Below are 20,678 nucleotides of genomic sequence, written 5' to 3'. Positions count from 1 at the left end.
TCACAAGTACGTCTGTTATTCGACCGAGCTACAGAAGCATACATCTGCTTGGCTGGTAAAAGGTGCATTGAAATTCATACAGTCGCACCTGCTAGCAGAACACAAGTTACAGTCGAAACCAGTAAAATTCAAGCTCATCTAACATTAAGTCATTACAAATGAGATTTTACGTCATTTGACAAGTTAGGTCTTTATGAATTACATCCTAAATCCACCAAAAATAATTGAATTTTACAGGTGACTTAATTCTTCATACGATGTAACACCACTACACAGATAATAATACACCCAAACCTACGTTTACGAACACTTATTTTACGTTACCTCTTTACGAACCAAATCCCAAATAACGTAATCTTTTTTTACGAACCAAATCCCAAATAACGTAAACTTTTTTTACGAACCAACTTCGTAAAAAGAGGTTTTTGCATCCAATGAAAACAATTTCTGGCTCCATTGAAATTACTAAAATATGGGTATTTTTGGAACGGGATTGATGAGTAGATGACGGAAAACGATGTTTGAAGTGGTTCGGAAATCCAAGATGGCAACTTCCGGTTTATCGATATTGCTTAAAAACCTTCACAATGCAGATATTTTTGGACCGGAATTGATGAGTAGATGACGGAAAATGATGTTTGAGGTGGTTCGGAAATCCAAGATGGCGACTTCCGGTTTATCGATATTGCTTAAAAATCTTCACAATGTAGATACTTTTGGACCGGAATTGTTGAGTAGATGACGGAAATCGATGTTTGAGGTGGTTCGGAAACCCAAGATGAAGACTTGGACGGTTTGACGATATTGCTTTAAAACCCGTACAATATGGGTATTTTCGGAACGGGATTGATGAATAGATGACGTAAAATGATGTTTGAGGTGGTTCGGAAATCCAAGATGGCGACTTCCGGTTTATCGATATTGCTTAAAACCCTTACAATATGGGTATTTTCGGAACGGAATTGATGAGTAGATGACGAAAAACGATGTATGAAGTGGTTTGGAAATCCAAGATGGCGACTTCCGGTTTGTCGATATTGCTTGAAAATCTTCACAATGTAGATATTTTTGGACCGGAATTGATGAGTAGATGACGGAAAACGATGTTTGAGGTGGTTCGGAAATCCAAGATGGCGAATTCCGGTTTATCGATATTGCTTAAAACCCTTACAATGTGGGTATTTTAAGAACGGGATTGATGAGTATATACCTGGAAATTATGTTTGAAAGCGCTTCAAAAATCAAAATGATTAGTTCAGTTGTATCGGTATTCTTTGACGATCATTATGATATGACTATATATCGTTTAAAAAAAGTTATGCTTCTGACAAAGGTGTTTCCTGCTAATCATTATTGTTTGAATATTGTACTATATTTTCGAAATGATCATAACAAGTAGACGTCTGAACAGCTATAATAATTTTATATTGTTATGATTATATTGTATGCTTTCAATATTTTTTTGAACAACTCGAAGTCTCAATCTAAAATTTGGAAGCAACCACAAACATTAAAATTTGGTTTCAAATCAATGACCGTGTTCTCCAATTTTTTTTTTTTATTTTCAGTGTTACATTTATAATTTCAGTTGTTCTAGTGTACGTGACAAAATAGAAAAAAGACACTTTTTTTTTTATTTAAACTTGTCAAAATCTCATGTCAACTGGCCCGTCGGAATATGATTTAACATTTTGTAAGACACAGACAAAAAGGGTTATTATTTGGCTCAAGTGGTAAGAGTCAGTTAGACAACCACATGACACTGAATGTCTAACATTTATGAGCAATTCCAGAAATGAATAGCAGATAAACTGGCAGGATCGACTTTCTTCGAATCGGATGGAACAATGTAAACCTTTTCAGTACGGCAATCTCTTCTTCCAATCATCGTTTTCCATCATCTACTCATCAATTCCGGTTCGAAAATACCCACATTGTAAGGATGTTTAAGGAATATCGATAAACTGGAAGTCGCCATCTTGGATTTTGAACCGATCCCAAACATCATTTTCTTGCACCCACTTATCACATCCGTTCCGAAAATGACCATGTGATTGGAGGTTTCCACATTCATTACACAAAACTTTTTTCACGAAGTAAATTCCAAATAACGTAAACTTTTTTTTACGAACTACCTCCATTTACGAACCCCCGTTTAGTTCGTAAATGGAGGTTTCGGTGTATGTTGTGAAAGTAGATGTAAATACTTTCATGCACATATTTAAAGCACGAAAATCAACATAAAGTTACTTTACAATTCTATACTATTGAATATAGTTTGATCGTAAAACTAAGCGTTAATTGAAAGATACAATTCAATGTCATCCAATTTAGTTTTGCATCGATGATGGTTTTCAGTCAGACTTTCGATTCAACCCATGTCTATTCCATATTACTATTGATTTACATGTCGTGTAAATTTCATTATTTCTTTCTGTGTATGCGAGTAACGTAATGATACGAAACTTTAGTTATCGAAATAGTTCCAAATACTAAATTCTCCATTTCGGGAACTAAACTTCTAAACTAGCTCCTCAATACAACCGGGAAAATGGAAACTCTCGATTCAGAATCGGCCAACAAAACTGTTTGGAGCAAAATTTGAAGTTGAGTTTTGCTACTAGCAACCGGAAACAAATTTTTTCACAAGTTGAGACTATTGTGCTCACCTCATCCGAATAGAGAACTAAAAGTTGCTGCAAATCCATTGCTCTCCGGTGCAGTATTTCCATCGAACGAAATAAACCGGATGAAATGAAAGTTCTGCCACTTACCACATACCATTGCACATATCAGTCCACCTGCACACCCATCCAGGGCAGCACACGTCACCGGCAGACATACAAGCAAATAACGTGTCACCGTACCGGGGAGCGCACCACTAAAGTCCTGCTCCCAGGGAGCAAGCAAGTGGTAACAGCGCCAGCTATTTTCCATTTCATTTCCAACCAACAACCAAATCGCTCATTCTTTTGTGCTGTCACCACATTTCACCTGTACCAGTCCATGGTATGCCACAAACAGCAAACATTCTCAATTTCGGCGTGTGAAAGAATGCTTCGGGTGGGAGACGCAGGAGGTCGGTTTCAATTTCATCTTCGTTCTACGGTGAAATAGACGGTTTGCGGTTAATTTTTTTCTTCCGTTGCTATCAAAATGTTGCAGACCCATTGGAGATGTTCTGATGTGCGGTCTGAATATGCACAAAAGGTAAATCTCGCCTCGCTAGGTGCATTAATCAAAGTGTTTAATAGAAAAATAATGGTGATAAATAGCACTGATTATACTACAGACTAGAACATGTATTACGGGAAGGAGAGATCTGCACGAACACGAACTAACTGGTTTTATTTTTTCTTCAGAGTCGAATAAAAAAATAGTGCAGAAATTGCTAAAAGAATGAAATAACGGAAACCAAAACCAACCAAAACCAAACGGTAGAGAATAGAATCGAATTCACAATATTCTCTTCTTTTCGGAGAAAACATTCGGCAACTCCGGTATTTTGCAGTCGACTCCGGCATTTTTCAGCTGATTTTCACAAATACACAAATTTTTCTATGCCATTTATTTCAAACCAGGCTTAGAATACAATGTCTATTAAATGACCACCCCGGTTTGATACACAAAGGCACCTATTTTGCAGGCCTCTTGCATAACATTGTTCAGTATTTTAGGCTTATTCCAATTCTAAATGAAGCTATTTCAGCTCATATACTCGTATTAGCTTTGCTGGAACCAACTTTACAGAAGAAAAATTGTTATCGTTAAATCCAGGGGAACGAAGAGGTCACTCCAAATCTCTATTTTTTAAATAACGCATTCTGTGACAGAATTTCAATATTGCACGAGAAGTGGCTAAAGATACGGTGCAAAAAGTGAAAATAAAAGTTGCCGGAAATCATGATGAAAAGAGCAAAACCTCTCCATTACTATGCGGGTAACGTAGTAATGATACGAAACTTCAGTTACCGGAATAGTTCGAATTACTAAGGAATTTTTTAAACTAATCTTTGAATAAGTTGCCCTTCCCAAGTAACCTACAAATATTATATTCGATTTACACACATATTTAAGGTGGATATAAGATACTATTGTCTTACATCTGATTTATATGTACCTATAAAACATTCAGAAGGCTTCATAAAGTTTGCTTCATTTAGAATTGGAACAAACTTTTGCTCATATTGTGGCGCTCCTGGTGGACGGATTTGGAAGTTCTTTGGGCCCACGTGCGGTTTTTTTATGCGTTTTTTTATGCGGTACGTAAATTCGCATAAAAAAAGACTTCATTGTATATAGATTTAACTAATTTATTGCAGTACTAGCTGACCCGTCGAACTTCGTCTCGCTCGAATATATTTATTCAAATTTATGTTTTCGGACAGTAGAATTATCAAACGACTATGCGGTTAACGTTTCTCTTCAATATTTTACTGATTACTAAACCAACAATCCAGGAATCGTTCAAGTGATGGGGGTGGTGGGGGGGGGGGGGTTAAGAGAGGGTTCAAGGGATGGTTCAAAAGGAGGAGGGTTCAAGGGGGAGGGCTTTTTAACGAAGGGGGGTCAAGGAAGTGAGGGGGTTTCAAACGGTGGGGAAGGCGCAAAATAAGAAGAATCGTTAAGTTATTCATGGAACTATTGAAAACCTTCCAAAAGGGGTGGTATGTTATATTGACAATCTGTATTTAGCTCAAGTAGCCAAAAGCTCGTAAAAAGGAAAATAATTTGCTTAAGCAGCGTTCAAAGCTAATGAATATCATTCAAAACAGCTCGTTTTTAAAGAATTGTTCACACTTAAATGTTCACCCGATGCAACGAAACAAACATTAAAGCCGCTCCTTGTTCAGCTGTGAGCAAAGTTAGCTAAGAACTTGTTCTGTACGTTCCATTTGCCAAAATATGTCACGCGTGCTTTCAAGCATTTAGAAAATAATATTTTTCAGATACTGTAAAACTTTTGGTTGGCTGAAGAGACTTCGCTTCAATTTTATTTTGATATTGATGTTACCAATTTGAACATTCTGCACAGAATATAAAATGCCAGTCTCAATTCATTATGGCAATTTAGTGTAATCTAAATTTAGTCTTAATCATTTGAAAGTGAAATGCAAGGAAAAATTCTTAGTTTGACTTTATCGCTTCTACAGCACAATATTTCCATTGATTCATTCAATAATTTGCTGTATTATTCTCATCTGATTCCATTGTACACTATCCACTATCAGAACTTCTACCGATTATATAGATAGAACAGTTATATAAATTTCGCCACCATTTGGCAAGCAATCAAGCAATAATTTTGATACCCATTTACGTGGCTCAAAAATGCATGTGAAATCTTCACACAAAACAGCTTGTTGCGCGCCAAAAGATTTTTTCAACAATCTAGTATTCTTTCCTTCGACGGTCAAATACTTATGCAACTCGTTTCGCGCCAAACATCAATCGTAGATCTAGCAATCATTGGCGTCTTTTTCAGTGGAAAATTCCATTGTCCATACAAAACAATTTTATGGATTTTTCTCACTTTTCCGGTACGTACCCGGTGGGGGTAAAAAAAGAATCATGTATATCCGTCCATCCGTTCTTACGTGATGCGATTACAAAGAATGATCTCTGCATTTTTATATATATATATATATATAGATTGAAATCTTTTCACAAATGACATCAAATTAAGCATACACCCAAACCACTTTTTTACGTTACATCTTTTCATGTTACTCTTTTTACCTATCAAATCTCAAATAACGTGAGCTTCTTTTTACCAACTTACTTCGTAACAACAGGTTTTTGCATACAACGAAAACAATTTCCGGCTCATTCATATACATTTATGGAAAACACTACAATATGGGTTTTTTTCGGAACGGATTTGATGAATAGGTACAGGAAAACAATGTTGAAATTCAGAACCACATCAAACACCGTTTTCCAATTTTGAAATCCAATATGGCGACTTCCGGTTTGTTGACATTACTTGAATATGGGTATTTTCGGAACGGATATAATTAATGAATAGATATCAAAAAATTATATTTGAGTTCCTTTCGTAATCCAATATGATGACTTTCGGTTTATCTAGATTTCTTGAAAGCCCTTAAAATAATGGTATTTTTATAAACAATGTTTGAGCTCGTTTCGAAATTTAATATGGTTTTTCGATATATCGACATTTCTTGTAAACCATTACTCACATTGTATGAGTTTCCAAGAAAAATCAACATACTAGAAGTTGCCATCTCTGATTTCGGATCAACTTCAAACATCGATTTTCGGTACCTACACATCAAATCCGTTTCTAAAATAATATCCATGTCATAAGGGTTTAATCGAAATACCAATAAACCGGAAGCCGCCTTCTTGGAATTCAGAACCATATAAAACACTGTTTTCCGATATCTACTCATCACATCCGTTCCGAAATTATCCATATTGCAATGGCATTCAAGGATTATAAATAAACCGCAAGTCACCATCTTGGATCTCAGAACCATATAGTTTTGTTTATTTGTTTATTGGTTAAAATAATTCATCTGACAATTAAAAGTCTTACTGAATAACACGAAGTACAAACTTATAGAAATCATAAACTTGATAATTTCTGTGAGAACTTGTGTGACGGTTCACCAAATCCAAACAGATGTGCTCAACTTTGGAAAGTGCACGTATACATGCTGTTATATGGTTCATATAATACAATGAAATCTTGGTTGAAGTAGACTCGTCGAGCCTAGAGATCGTTGAGAAACACGGAAGTCACGGAAAATCACAATTTTTGGGAAACCAATATCGCCATTGATTACTATAGCCACAAGTAATGCTGGTTGCATTTTTCTCCACACAGATAAAAATATTTTGTGAATTTACATTTATTTTCATGCACATATTTGGAGCAGGCATTTGAATGAAAAGTTACATTACAAAACTAAGCGGTTTGTAAATATACAGTCTTGTTCAATGAAAAACTAAGTGAATTTTAATGTAATTTCACATCAATCATGGTTTTAAATCAGATTTCCGTTTCAACTGATGTCTATTTCATAGTACTATCGGTTTACATGTCGTGTAAGTTTCATATTTTCTTTCTGTGCATCGCTCTAACGATGGTGATACATCTAGTGGGTTTTGCCATGGGAGCGAACCGGACAAATCTCTTTTATACACGTCCTATTCGCAAGTTCCAAACGAGTTGATGCGGATTCCAAACATTATTTTAATTTCATTTTATATATCATCCCGTAGTTCCGGAGCAAGAAGTCGGATTCAAATTAAATTCAGAAACCTCATATAGGAGCATAGGACTATTCATATAAGTTTGTAGAAATCAGTTAGGCGATCTCCGAGAAAAATGAATGAAATTATTTTTCACACACAAATTTACTTATCTCGACGGACTGATTCAAATATATGGGTGTAAAAATTTATGTTCTTCCAGCAATTATTGCTGTAAGCAGTTTTAATCAATATGAATATGACATTGTTTTGAATGTTGGAATGGAAAACGAAGGTGAAAAGTTATATTCTACCGGCCCAGATGGTATCCCAGCAGTAGTTTATAATCGATGCGCCCACGTCTTGGCCGAACTTTTGTGTGTGATATTCAATAAGTCATTCGAGCAAGGCATATTCCCGACAATCTGGAAACAGTCTCATATGTTCCCAGTATACAAAAGCGGTGATCGCCTCAAATTGTTGCAATTTAAGTATGCCGAACTGAAAGCAGCGTTTGATCGAATAGATCATTGCGTTGCCCGAGCGGCGAGAGGGGTAGTTCTTTCGAAGCACTTATAGACCGCACAAATTTCCTTTTTTTTCTTTTATTTCTTCTAATAATTTTTCCACTTTAATGCCCTAACTTCCCTACAGCACATAACTTTGTGCCTGACCTAACTCTTATGAACACTTTGAACTATTCTTTTCTTAATTACTGTTTTTGGCCTGAGTAACGGTGTCCAAGTTTTATTACGGTGTTACCCGGTCGCCCAAGGAGCATTACTCTACAGTAAAATTAAGGAAAAAAGCCTTGTTTAAACCAAAAACCGACCCTTTTATTCTCCAATCTATGTAACTAACAAAAATCTATACTTATATACACCCAAACCTCCGTTTACGTAAACTTTTTTTACGTTACCTCTTTTTACGTTACTCTTTTTACGACATAAATCCCAAATAACGTAATCTTTTTTTACGTTGAAAATACGTCGTAAAAAGAGGTTTTTGCATATAATGAAAATCATTTCTGGCTCCTTTATATTCCATGGAAATTAGTACAATATAGATATTTTTGGAACGGGTTTGATGAGTAGATGTCGGAAAACGATGTTTGAGGTGGTTTTGGATACCAAGATGGCGACTTCCGGTTTATTGATATTCCTTGAAAACCCTTACAATATGGGTAATTTCGGAACGGGTTTGATAAGTAGATGTCGGAAAACGATGTTTGAGGTGGTTCTGAATTCCAAGATGGCGACTTCCGGTTTATTGATATTCCTTGAAAACCCTAACAATATGGGTATTTTCGGAACAGGTTTGATGAAAAGATGTCGGAAAATGATATTTCAGGTGGTTCTGAATTCCAAGATGGCGACTTCCGGTTTATTGATATTGCTTGAAAACCCTTACAATATGGGTATTTTCGAAACGGGTTTGATGAGTAGATGTCGGAAAATGATGTTTGAGGTGGTTCTGAATTCCAAGATGGCGACTTCCGGTTTATTGATATTCCTTGAAAACCCTTACAATATGGGTATTTTCGGAACGGGTTTGATGAATAGATGTCGGAAAATGATGTTTGAGGTGGTTCTGAATTCCAAGATGGCGACTTCCGGTTTATTGATATTCCTTGAAAACCCTAACAATATGGGTATTTTCGGAACAGGTTTGATGAATAGATGTCGGAAAATGATATTTCAGGTGGTTCTGAATTCCAAGATGGCGACTACCGGTTTACTGATATTGCTTGAAAACTCTTACAATATGGGTATTTTCGAAACGGGATTGATGAGTAAATGTCGGAAAATGATGTTTGAGGTGGTTCTGAATTCCAAGATGGCGACTTCCGGTTTATTGATATTCCTTGAAAACCCTTACAATATGGGTATTTTCGGAACGGGTTTGATGAATAGATGTCGGAAAATGATGTTTGAGGTGGTTCTGAATTCCAAGATGGCGACTTCCGGTTTATTGATATTCCTTGAAAACCCTTACAATATGGGTACTTTCGGGACGGGTTTGATGAGTACATGTCGGAAAACGATATTTGAGGTGGTTCTGAATTCCAAGATGGCGACTTCCGGTTTATTGATATTGCTTGAAAACCCTTACAATATGAGTATTTTAGAAACGGGTTTGATAAGTAGATGTCGGAAGATGATGATTGAGGTGTTTCTGAATTCCAAGATGGCGACTTCCGGTTTATTGATATTCCTTGAAAACCCTAACAATATGGGTATTTTCGGAACAGGTTTGATGAATAGATGTCGGAAAATGATATTTCAGGTGGTTCTGAATTCCAAGATGGCGACTTCCGGTTTATTGATATTGCTTGAAAACCCTTACAATATGGGTATTTTCGAAACGGGTTTGATGAGTAGATGTCGGAAAATGATGTTTGAGGTGGTTCTGAATTCCAAGATGGCGACTTCCGGTTTATTGATATTCCTTGAAAACCCTTACAATATGGGTATTTTCGGAACGGGTTTGATGAATAGATGTCGGAAAATGATGTTTGAGGTGGTTCTGAATTCCAAGATGGCGACTTCCGGTTTATTGATATTCCTTGAAAACCCTAACAATATGGGTATTTTCGGAACAGGTTTGATGAATAGATGTCGGAAAATGATATTTCAGGTGGTTCTGAATTCCAAGATGGCGACTACCGGTTTACTGATATTGCTTGAAAACCCTTACAATATGGGTATTTTCGAAACGGGATTGATGAGTAAATGTGGGAAAATGATGTTTGAGGTGGTTCTGAATTTCAAGATGGCGACTTTCGGTTTATTGATATTCCTTGAAAACCCTTACAATATGGGTATTTTCGGAACGGGTTCGATGAATAGATGTCGTAAAATGATGTTTGAGGTGGTTCTGAATTCCAAGATGGCGACTTCCGGTTTATTGATATTCCTTGAAAACCCTTACAATATGGGTACTTTCGGGACGGGTTTGATGAGTACATGTCGGAAAATGATATTTCAGGTGATTCTGAATTCCAAGATGGCGGCTTCCGGTTTATTGATATTCCTTGAAAACCCTCATAATATGGGTATTTTTGGAACGGTAATAATTTTAATATGGATTGGTGAGATGTCGGAAAATGATGTTTAAAGTCATTTCAAAATCCAAGATGGTGTTTCTCGAAACCCGTATCAAAACGAATGTTTTCGGAACGAGTTTAAAGAACAGCTCTTATTAAACGTTGTTTGAGTAATTATGACTTACTGTCGAATATTTTATAATATTGTTACTTTTGGAATGGTCAATATTTGGAAAAAAGTTGTTTAAAATAAACTTTAGGAATTTTATTCCAAATTCATTATTATATTAGCTTGACACTTACAATCAAATTGTCAAAGAAATACATAAATTGATGAATATGCTTCGATGTAAATATTTTAAGGTTCATTCTTTGGTGAAAGAAATGGTAATATTGTATTTTCAGTATTGTAGTAAATATGATTTATTTGAATAGATTCAAGTTTTGAACTGCTGTTAAAACTTTTGTTTTCGTTTTCGTTGACTGATTTCAATACCTGAACTGTTCTTATGCACGAATCGGTCCATATCAGCATGGCCAGGCTTAAGATTCAAATATAATGACACTCACTAATGGCATATGGCGACGTACTTTCATACGCGAAACATTTGAAACAAAAATGGTGTGCACTTTTTTTTGACACACTTTACCCAATTATTTTGGAACTGGAAGTCGGATCCAGATGAAGTTGAGAAAGTTTGTAATGGACTGTTAGACCATTTGAATCAGTTTGTGGAAATCGGTCGCGCCATCTCTGAGAAATTCAGGAATTTGTATCAGACCTGAAGAGTTTTTTTTTACTGATCCAAGTGTGTTGAAATCGGTTTATTCAACTCCGGAAAAAGTTCCGGAAATAAGGCGTACTTATTTTCACATTTTGTATGAGACCTTTCATTTGAATCTAAGAGTGTGAAAATCGTTGCAGCCATCTCCTATAAAATTTAGCGTAATAAAACGTTACATACACATGCGCACATACACACACAGACATTTTGCGTACTCGACGAACTCAGTCGAATGGCATATGACACACGGCCCTCCGGGCCTCGGATAGAAAGTCGGCTTGCATAATCAAAATTTTGAATTCCTGTTATAAAGGCGGTGAGGCATAAAACAATCTCACAAGTACATTTGCTACACTTAAAGAATAAAGCTCCGGTTTAGACTGACCGATTTAAGAAAACTTACATCATATGGTTTGGCACTGTCAACCATATTCAACATCTGTTTCGATTTTGATCACTGTTTAGTCGTGTACATTCCATTATTTTTGCATTTCTCTATAGAAAGAGTATAGATTTGAATGAAAATAAAAATTTGTTTGAAGCTCGGAGACACTTATCGTTACATATCATTCAACTCAGCTCGATGAATGATGAACTAAGACATTTTAGTTCTATTTTTAAATAACCACAGTTTTCCATCCAAAAGTGTTCGGTATATGTTTGAAATGCGACGACTGTATTAGCGAGTAAACACAATAATCAAATTGATTTTGGCAAAAACTCATTGAGGATGATTTTCGGACCTACCTTCCTGTACAAATTTTGGCTATATAAAAGGTTTACAATCACATCTTTTCGGGTGTAACACCTATTACCAGTTACCATGTGTTACATATATTGGTAGTGGAAGGTATCAATGGAGGACTATGATTTAAACAATGAAAACCTTAGTTATTCAATAAATTGAGAATTAAATTAAATAATATTTGCAAAATATAGCCAATTGAATTTTACATTACATTGTACGGATTACAATAAATCATCAAGTGTGAAAGTACTAGAGAACAAAGTGAAAAACTTGGACTCACAGTATATTTCGTGTTTTGTAGAGGCACAACATAGTTTGTTTTGAGCGACTCTTCCCAAATATTAATACAGTATAGGATACAATCAGCAATCCACTAATATTCAAACATTATTTTCTACGTAATATGCACTAAACCAGCTCCAAAAATACCCATATTTTAAGGGTTTTCAAGGAATATCAATAAACCGAAAGTCGCCATTTTGGAATTCAGAACCACCTCAAACATCGTTTTCCGACATCTACTTATTAGACCCGTTCCAAAAATACCCATATTGTAAGGGTTTTCAAAGAATATCAATGAACCGGAAGTCGCCATCTTGGTTTTTAGAACCACCTTAAACATTTTTTTCCGGCATCTACTCATCAAACCCGTACCGAAAATATCCATATTGTAAGGGTTTTCAAGGAATATCAATAAACCGGAAGTCGCCATCTTGGATTTCAGAACCACCTCAAACATCGTTTTCCGACATCTACTCATCAAACACGTTTCGAAAATACCCATATTGTAAGGGTTTTCAAGGAATATCAATAAACCGGAAGTCGCCATCTTGGAAATTTATGCTGCTTAGAACATCCTTTTCCTGTAAATACTCGTAATTTTCGTTCCATAACTATCCAATATATTATACATATCCATGAATACATATACATAAGGAAAACTTTTTTTACGTTGAAAATTCCAAATAACGTAAACTTTTTTTACGTCGAAAATTCCAAATAACGTAAACTTTTTTTACGTCGAAAATTCCAAATAATGTAAACTTTTTTTACGTCATAATTCGATTTACGTAGTCCCGATTATTACGTAAATGGAGGTTCGGGTGTATATATAAATATATGTATATATCTGGTAGACTAACTACCACCTATAACTACCTACGTGAATTCACTGCGATCGCGTCGCTTATGTACATATTCAATTAATTCGATCGGTTTCTTCTGGCTGATGCAATATGTTGAAATAGCCAGCCGTGGGCATTACAATGACTCAACTGGTCTACTGCCTGTACTAGCTAAGATATAGATTTCTATGGAAAAATTAGGGCTGCTGCAGTTACAATGTAAGTAAATGTAAGAATTACTTCTGTATAGTTGATGAATATCGATACATTGTCATCATCGTTATCAGTTATTACTCTACTGGTCTACTGTCTGTACTAGCTAAGATAAAGATTTCTATGGAAAAATTAGGGCTGCTGCATCATGAAACACTTGTAACAATATTAGTCCGACTAGGCGCTTCGAGAATGTTTGTTAAATGGCTGAGCTCTTGTTAATGCGACAGAGTGGTACGTGTGCAGCTAGGCTCGTGTAATCCTTCTCCTTTCACGAATAAACCTGATGTTCCTCAGGGTAGTAACCTAGGTCCAATATTGTTTGTGCTGTTCTATAACGACGCTACTTCACTACTTGGCGTTGGATGCAGACTGGTTTACGCTGATGACTGGCAGTCTGGCAGTCCGGTCTATTGAAGATCGCTCTCGCATCCAGGAATTGTTAAATATTTTTGTTGGCTGGTGTAGAAGAAACTTTTTAATTATAAGTACCGTTAAATGTCAATATATAACATTTTATCGTAAAACTAACCCCATAGTATTCAACTATCAAATCGATGTTGTCAATGACCTCGGCGTGTTGTTGGACGCTAAGCTTACCTTTAACCAACACCGATCAACTTTGATTTACAAAGCTACACGACAACTCGGCTTTATAGCGAAAATTAGCAGGGACTTCAAGGAGCTGTACTGTCTAAAAGCGTTATACAGTTTGTTGGTGCGTCCACTACTCACAAATGCATCTTGTGGTTTAATTAGATCCGACTTCCGGTTCAGGAGAGACAGGGTGATCAGTGTAAAAATTTCACATAAATTTATCGGGTTTATCGGGCTCACAGATTTTAAGAGTCGACGACCAAATAAACTTATTTCAATTTTACCGGTATTCGGATTTTTGATGCTGGAAGGTACCTAAAAATTTTATGTGGAACGCACTACGATCTCCTTAAGCTGGCTACACTGATTTTCAAAAATTTTGAATCTAATAAAATGGTTTACAATCCATTAGACGAATTAAACTGACTTAGGTTACACCGATTTCTGAATTCCATTCCCGAAAGTATCGGGAATGAAGAACCTAAAAGAATGCCGAATTGAATTTAATAAACAAATATTCAAATTAAAATAAATTTATGGTCCTATACGAAATTGATGAATTTTATCCGATTCCGACTTTCAATTTTGAAATCACAGGGTGATGAATTTTTAAAATTCTAACCTTCATAGAAGATGACGATACCAAGAAATCTTCAAAGTTGGGCTCAAAACTATTTCAATTTATTCGTCATACTAATTCATGGACATACGACCTGTTTTGAGTTATGCTGGTCTCTGAGTACCGTTTCGGGAAGTATCATAAATAATGGCAAAAACTTCAAACAGGAAAACCCATCCGAAAATCCATATTCTCAAATGCAACACAGCGATCGCACTCATAGGTCGAGTAAAATGAAGCTTTCTGGCTGGTTTATAAGTAAAATCCTGAATAAGCGTGTTTATAAACATTTCATTAGTCTCCAAGAGAAATTAAACATACCCACTGTCGTCGTATGTTGCAGTCCCGTGCATTTCTGGATTTCATGAAAAATTGGTAAGAATTTCCAAACAGCACACCATAAACCTTGCATTTAACCCAAGGGAGAAAATTTAGAATCCAAATTAAACCTGAGAAACCTAAAACGTGGTGTACATGATCTCATGCGGAAAAGATGACGGAAAAGCTTACATTGGACAAACGGGAAGAAAACTGGACACGTTTTGGAACCAACACTTGAATACTGGACAAAATAAAGAACTAGAAAAGCAGAGCAATAGCCGAAATCTTCCATACACAGAACGAAAAGATGAAACTTACACGACATGTAAACCAATAGTACAACATGAGTTGAAACGAAAATCTGATTTAAAACCATGATTGATGTAAAATTACATTGAAATGCATTTACTTTTTCATTGAACAAGACTGTATATTTACAAATCGCTTAGTTTTGTAATGTAACTTTCCATTCAATTACCTGCTCCAAATATGTGCATTAAAATAAATGTAAATTCACAAAATATTTTTATCTGTGTACTACACCCGTACCTCCGTTTACGAACATCCAAATAATGTAATTTTTTCACCAACCTACTTCTTAAGATGACCTTTTTTCATACAACGAAAACGATTTCCGGTTCATTTATATTTCATGAAAACTACAACAATACATATGTGTATTTTTAGAACGGGTTCAAAAAGTACATTCCGGAAAAAGATGGCGACTTATAACTTTTTGCTATTCCTTAAAACCCCATAAAATATGAGTATTTTCGGAACGGATTTTAAGAATGGGTGCCGGGAATAAATGTTTAAGGTCGTTTCAAAGCCCATGATGGTGACTTCCCGTTAATTGATATTCCTTGATTTATCGTATATTCGGAACGGATTGGGTATTTTCGAAACGGATGTGATGAAAAAATATCAGAATAGGATATTTGAGTTCCTTCCGCGTATGGGTTGTTATGCATTCGAAGGGATCTTCAGTTTATAGATATTCGCTGAAAACCCTTAAAATAAGAGTATTTCCGGAACAGATTGGATCAGAAAACAATGTTTGAGATGGTTTCGAAATTCAATATGGTGACGTACGATACATCTTGAAAATCCTTACTCATATTGAACAGGGTTTTTAAGGAATCTTAATAAACCGGAAGTCGCTATCTTAGATTTCGAAACGACCTCAAACATCGCTTTCCGGTACCTATTCATCAATCCGTTCCTAAAATACTTAAATTGTAAGGTTTTATTTTTAAGAAACATCAATAAACCGGAAGCCGTCATCTTGGAATTCAGAACCACCTCAAACATTGTTCCGAGATCTACCTGTTCCGACAATACCCAAATTGTAGGAGTTTTCAGGGAATATCAATAAACCTAAAGTTGCCGTATTTGATTTTGAAAATACCACAAACATCAATTTTTTGCACCCACTTTTCACAATTGTTCCGAAAATTCCACATTCATCACACAAACCTTTTTTTACGAACCAAATCCCAAAAAACGTTAGCTTTATTTACGAATTACGTAGATTCACAAACCCCCGTTTAGTTCGTAAATGGAGGTTTCGGTTTAACCTGCTTAGCGAGGAGAGAATGCCTGATCTCCAGAAACATTTTGCATTGAACAAATATAGCATGAAGGCGGTTGAAACGATCGCCCAGTCATCGGGAGCGAGTAAGGCAGTGTTAGAAACGGATGAATGAGACGTGAGAATTTTTTTTTAAACGTGAGTCGATTGTTCGTTTCAGTGTTAAAGTTATTTGCCTATTTATACAAATTTCTGTGCTGTATTTCTGATTCAACTGACTTCGCACCCGATTCTTAGCGTACAGAAGCTCGAACATGCGACAACTGGCTTATAAGATCAGTGCCCTATGCATTGAACCGCCAACGCGGGTATTACAAAAAATAAGCACCAAATTTTTTTTGGATCCTGCTGCACGACAGTGTGGAGCTTGAGATAGATTACACACACGCACAACATCGTAACTAGACGTCTTGGATCTGGAAATCTGCCTTTGACATCAGTGGTCCAAAATATAAACGGCATCATAATCGACAGGCGGAAAAGCATTAAATTAGCTGTCCACCAACGAACCAACCGAGCCTTCATCGTCACCCACCCACCCCCAGCCACTCGCAGTAGATTTCGTTAATTCGCATTCCATGAGCCCTGCTCAGATCGTTATTAAATTTCTCTTATCTTCAAATTAACATATTTTGTGTGTTTGCCTTTTCGATGCGGCTGCTGACGTTGCCTGCCTATTCCAGGCCTTCGGTGGGGTTTGGTTGGCAAAACCGACTCAAGGCCACACATAGGCAGTGCTGTTACCCCCCGGAATATCGATTATAATGATGTCGGTAAACGAAGGGGGAATTCACTGGGCCAAACGGCATTGCGGTCGCAGTGTTTGGGTTTATCGATGCGGTAAAAGACATAAACAGTATTATCATATAAACATTTGCTTTTCCTCTTCCAACGAGAATGTTGTCGGAGTGTGGATTCTGTGGGGCGAGAATAAATTTGCTAATACTATTTGAATATGTCTAAACACAGTAAAATGATTCTTAAAGCAAAATCAGAGTACTTCAATGGAAAGTGGAACCTTATCTTCTGTTTTAACAGACTGTAAATTCGAATTGCTGTACCGGACAACAGCATAGGGCTACGATCCAACAGACGCTGTGAATTTTTCCAGGTCGGAGCACGAACCTAAGTCAACTGACTTAGAAGCGCAATTTTAGATGGAATTTCACTTCATATTTGACAATCATCTCTAGAAATGAAATATTAATCGAAGCTTGAAGCTCGTTCGAAAACCTAAATTCCGAAGTTTATGAATTTTGTTTGAGTGAGAAATTAAGAAATATTTCTTCACACGAGAGTAGCGCCACGGTTTTTCTTGGTTAGGACGAAACAGATTTTTATTCCTATATTCCATATCGTAGAGCAGTACTCGAGCGTTGTACGAATGAGTGAGCAATATAGAAACTTTAAACAGTAAATGTCTGTGAAACGAGATGCCTTTGCTACAATAAAATTAATATGCTGCTTGAAAGATTATTGCTCGTCTAGAATTACACCAAGATCTTTAACACATGTGGTTCTGTTGATCACTACTTCATCAAGGCAATAGTTGTATCTTATAGGAACTTTTTTGCGTGTGAACGGGATGAAAACAGCATCCTCGTTACTTCGAACTATTTAGAATAGCTTGAGATCATCAGCGAAAGATAAGCGTGGACATTTCAGAGAAAGATTCACATCCTCAAAATGCAGGAGAAAGATCAGGGGTCCGAGATGGCTGCCTTTTGGAATCCCAGATGAAGCACTGAACTCTTCGGATACAGAGTTATTTATCTTGATCGCTAATCGGTGATTATTAAGGTGTGACGAAAACCAACACAGCATGTTAGAACCAAAGCCCAATCTGTCCAACTTGGCAACAGTAATGGTGTTATTATTGGTCGTTTTAAAAAGCTTTGGAATAGTACTGAGCGAGGTAATTCCACGGTAGTTGTCAATGTATTTTTTGTCTTGTTTTTGGCATTAAAAATGCCTTACTCTTCACTATATGGGGCCGGGTGTCAATTAAAAGTTTCAAAAATAGTCGCGTAACCTTTTTGTGTCATAATTTTGAACGTTAATAACTCGGTCATTTGTTGATGGATTGTTATAATTCAACAACCAATCGATTCGGAAATTTTTAACTTAAACATGTATGACGACGTCGTTTCAATGTTTCAATAGCATACTATTGAAAAAATGGTTGGAATCGACCTATGTTTTCATCCACCAATCCCTGTTGTACAAAATGACGTCAACTTCTTGTTCGGCATAGGAGGCATTGCGTCATGCATAAAAAACACCGTATCGTTATGCGTAGTATGAAGAGAAATCTATAAATATAGGCTGCACAATATTTCTTTGCCTAGTTGATGTTTGACTGTGAATGAAACAGGTAGCTCGTCCAGTGAGCTGATGACTGGATTGTATATGCCTTCAATTGCTGGATTGTCGCTTTTGCATTATGTGTTGGTGAAATTTCGTGTTGTCTGTGCAACACCGTGTTCGCTTGAGTATCTTATATATCATTTAGCTATTGAAGAACCGAATCAGCGTGGTTACCGATTCTTTTGAAATATCCCATGTATTTAGCAAATTTTTGGTCGATTTTGCCATTAAAAATGCCTTACACTTCGCTTCCCGAGGCTGGGTGTCAATTTAAAACATGGAAAACTAATCGCGTAACATTTATCTGTCATAATTTTGAACGCTTATAACTCAGTCATTTGTTGATGGATTTAATTAATTCAACAACCAATCGATTCGGAAACATTTTACTTGAACTTATGAGATAACGTCATTTGAATATTTCAATTGCATGCCATTGAAAAATTGATTTGAATTGAGTATTTTATTTTGGTTCTCTGGTAACTATCAGGCCAATTTAGAATTATCGGCGATAGATTTTTCGGATCTAATTTGCAGCGCTTGTTCCTCGATGATTTGTTAATGGATTTTCCTAATTTAAATGATTCTAAAGCTTCAATATTGTAAGCTTAAAAATGTTTTAATTTGTCAACGGATCGGTTTGCATACTTAAATCTCCATTCCCATACGAACAAAACGGTGGCGCGAAAATGGATTCAGTATAAAGTTGCGTTATGATGATAATCATAGATACTTCTTTTTCATTATATGTTACTGAACAAGTTGTTGTCTCATCAGGAATTAAACGCTTCAAAATATTCAAAATTAAATTCTGAAACTTGGCTAAAAGCGGCCTCTTCGGTTTGGTAGTATAAATGAGTTCCACAGGCTCACATATACAGAACAATTAGATGCAATATCATATAGTATCAAAGATAAACTCAAGGTAAGTTTACCTGCGATTTTACATGTATCGTTTGAATAGGAATCCTCGTAGAATTTGGTTAACCGCCAGTTTCAGTTTAATTATTATTTGCTTCAAAACAATAGGCATTTGCCGTTTCAACCTTCCGAGCGAACGGACGTGATTTGGATTTACTGCGAAAGCATTGAAAACCAGTTGTGTGTGTGTGATAAAGTGGTCGGACGATATTGTGTGATAGACAATAGTGCTTTTTCCTCTGATAGGTTTTTTTTTCGTATTATATAATAGAACAGTGCCTTATTGCGAGCGGTCGATCGAAACGGTACCGTTAGCCGATTATTGTTTCGCCGATCAAGGCCAAGTGTGAGGATTATAAACAAGCGGCCATTGTGTGAGGATTATAAATAAGTGTGCCTTTTCCTCTCGGAGGTTTTTTGCACATCATCAAAGCGGCGATACGCCGATCGACGAAGTCCAGCTTGGTGTCCCCCGTTGGATCTTAGTTAAGTACCTTTACTTCGTTTATTTTTATTTCTTTATTTGACCATTATATTTCCCCCCGAATCATTTGTTTTTGCGCGGAAGTAGTTCCGCTATGTCTAATTTAAAACCTGCCCCCCCCCCCCCCCCCCCGCTCCCGATGTTCAAATGGAGACTTCCCTTGTCAGTAAAAAGTCCCGCATAAAGAGCTATCCTGATGGGCTCGCACTACCGGCCGGGCCTTACGCGGTCTATTTCCGGACCAAATCAAAGGAAAAAAAACTGAATATTTTAAAAATATCGCGGGACCTGAATTCGCGATATAATACCATAAAAAGTATAGATAGAATACGGCCAGACAAGCTCAGGGTCCTGTTTACCAGCTCAAAACAGGCTAATGAGCTTGTTCAAAATGATCCTTTTACGCTGGAGTACCGCGTCTACGTGCCAGCTCGTGAAGTCGAAATCGACGGTGTGGTCACCGATTCGAGTTTGACTTGCGAGGATATTCTTAAGTACGGGGCGGGTTGTTTTAAAGACCCCTCACTTAAGAATGTCAAGATACTGGATTGCAAGCGATTGCATTCAGTATCGATCGCCGGGGATGGAACAAAGTCTTATCCCCAATCAGACTCTTATCGTGTGACCTTCGCCGGCTCGGC

At 36.6% G+C, this 20,678-nt stretch overlaps 1 protein-coding gene across 1 annotated transcript in view; it reads left to right on the top strand.

Annotated features, from left to right (window-relative positions):
- Nucleotides 1-20,678, top strand: part of LOC131439588 (protein O-mannosyl-transferase TMTC1-like) — a 667,156-nt gene that overhangs the window by 262,385 nt on the left and 384,093 nt on the right. The window lies entirely within an intron of this gene.

Source organism: Malaya genurostris, chromosome 3 (genome assembly GCF_030247185.1).
Source record: "Malaya genurostris strain Urasoe2022 chromosome 3, Malgen_1.1, whole genome shotgun sequence".
NCBI classification, from domain to species: domain Eukaryota; kingdom Metazoa; phylum Arthropoda; class Insecta; order Diptera; family Culicidae; genus Malaya; species Malaya genurostris.
This window is presented reverse-complemented; position numbering and strand designations above follow the sequence as displayed.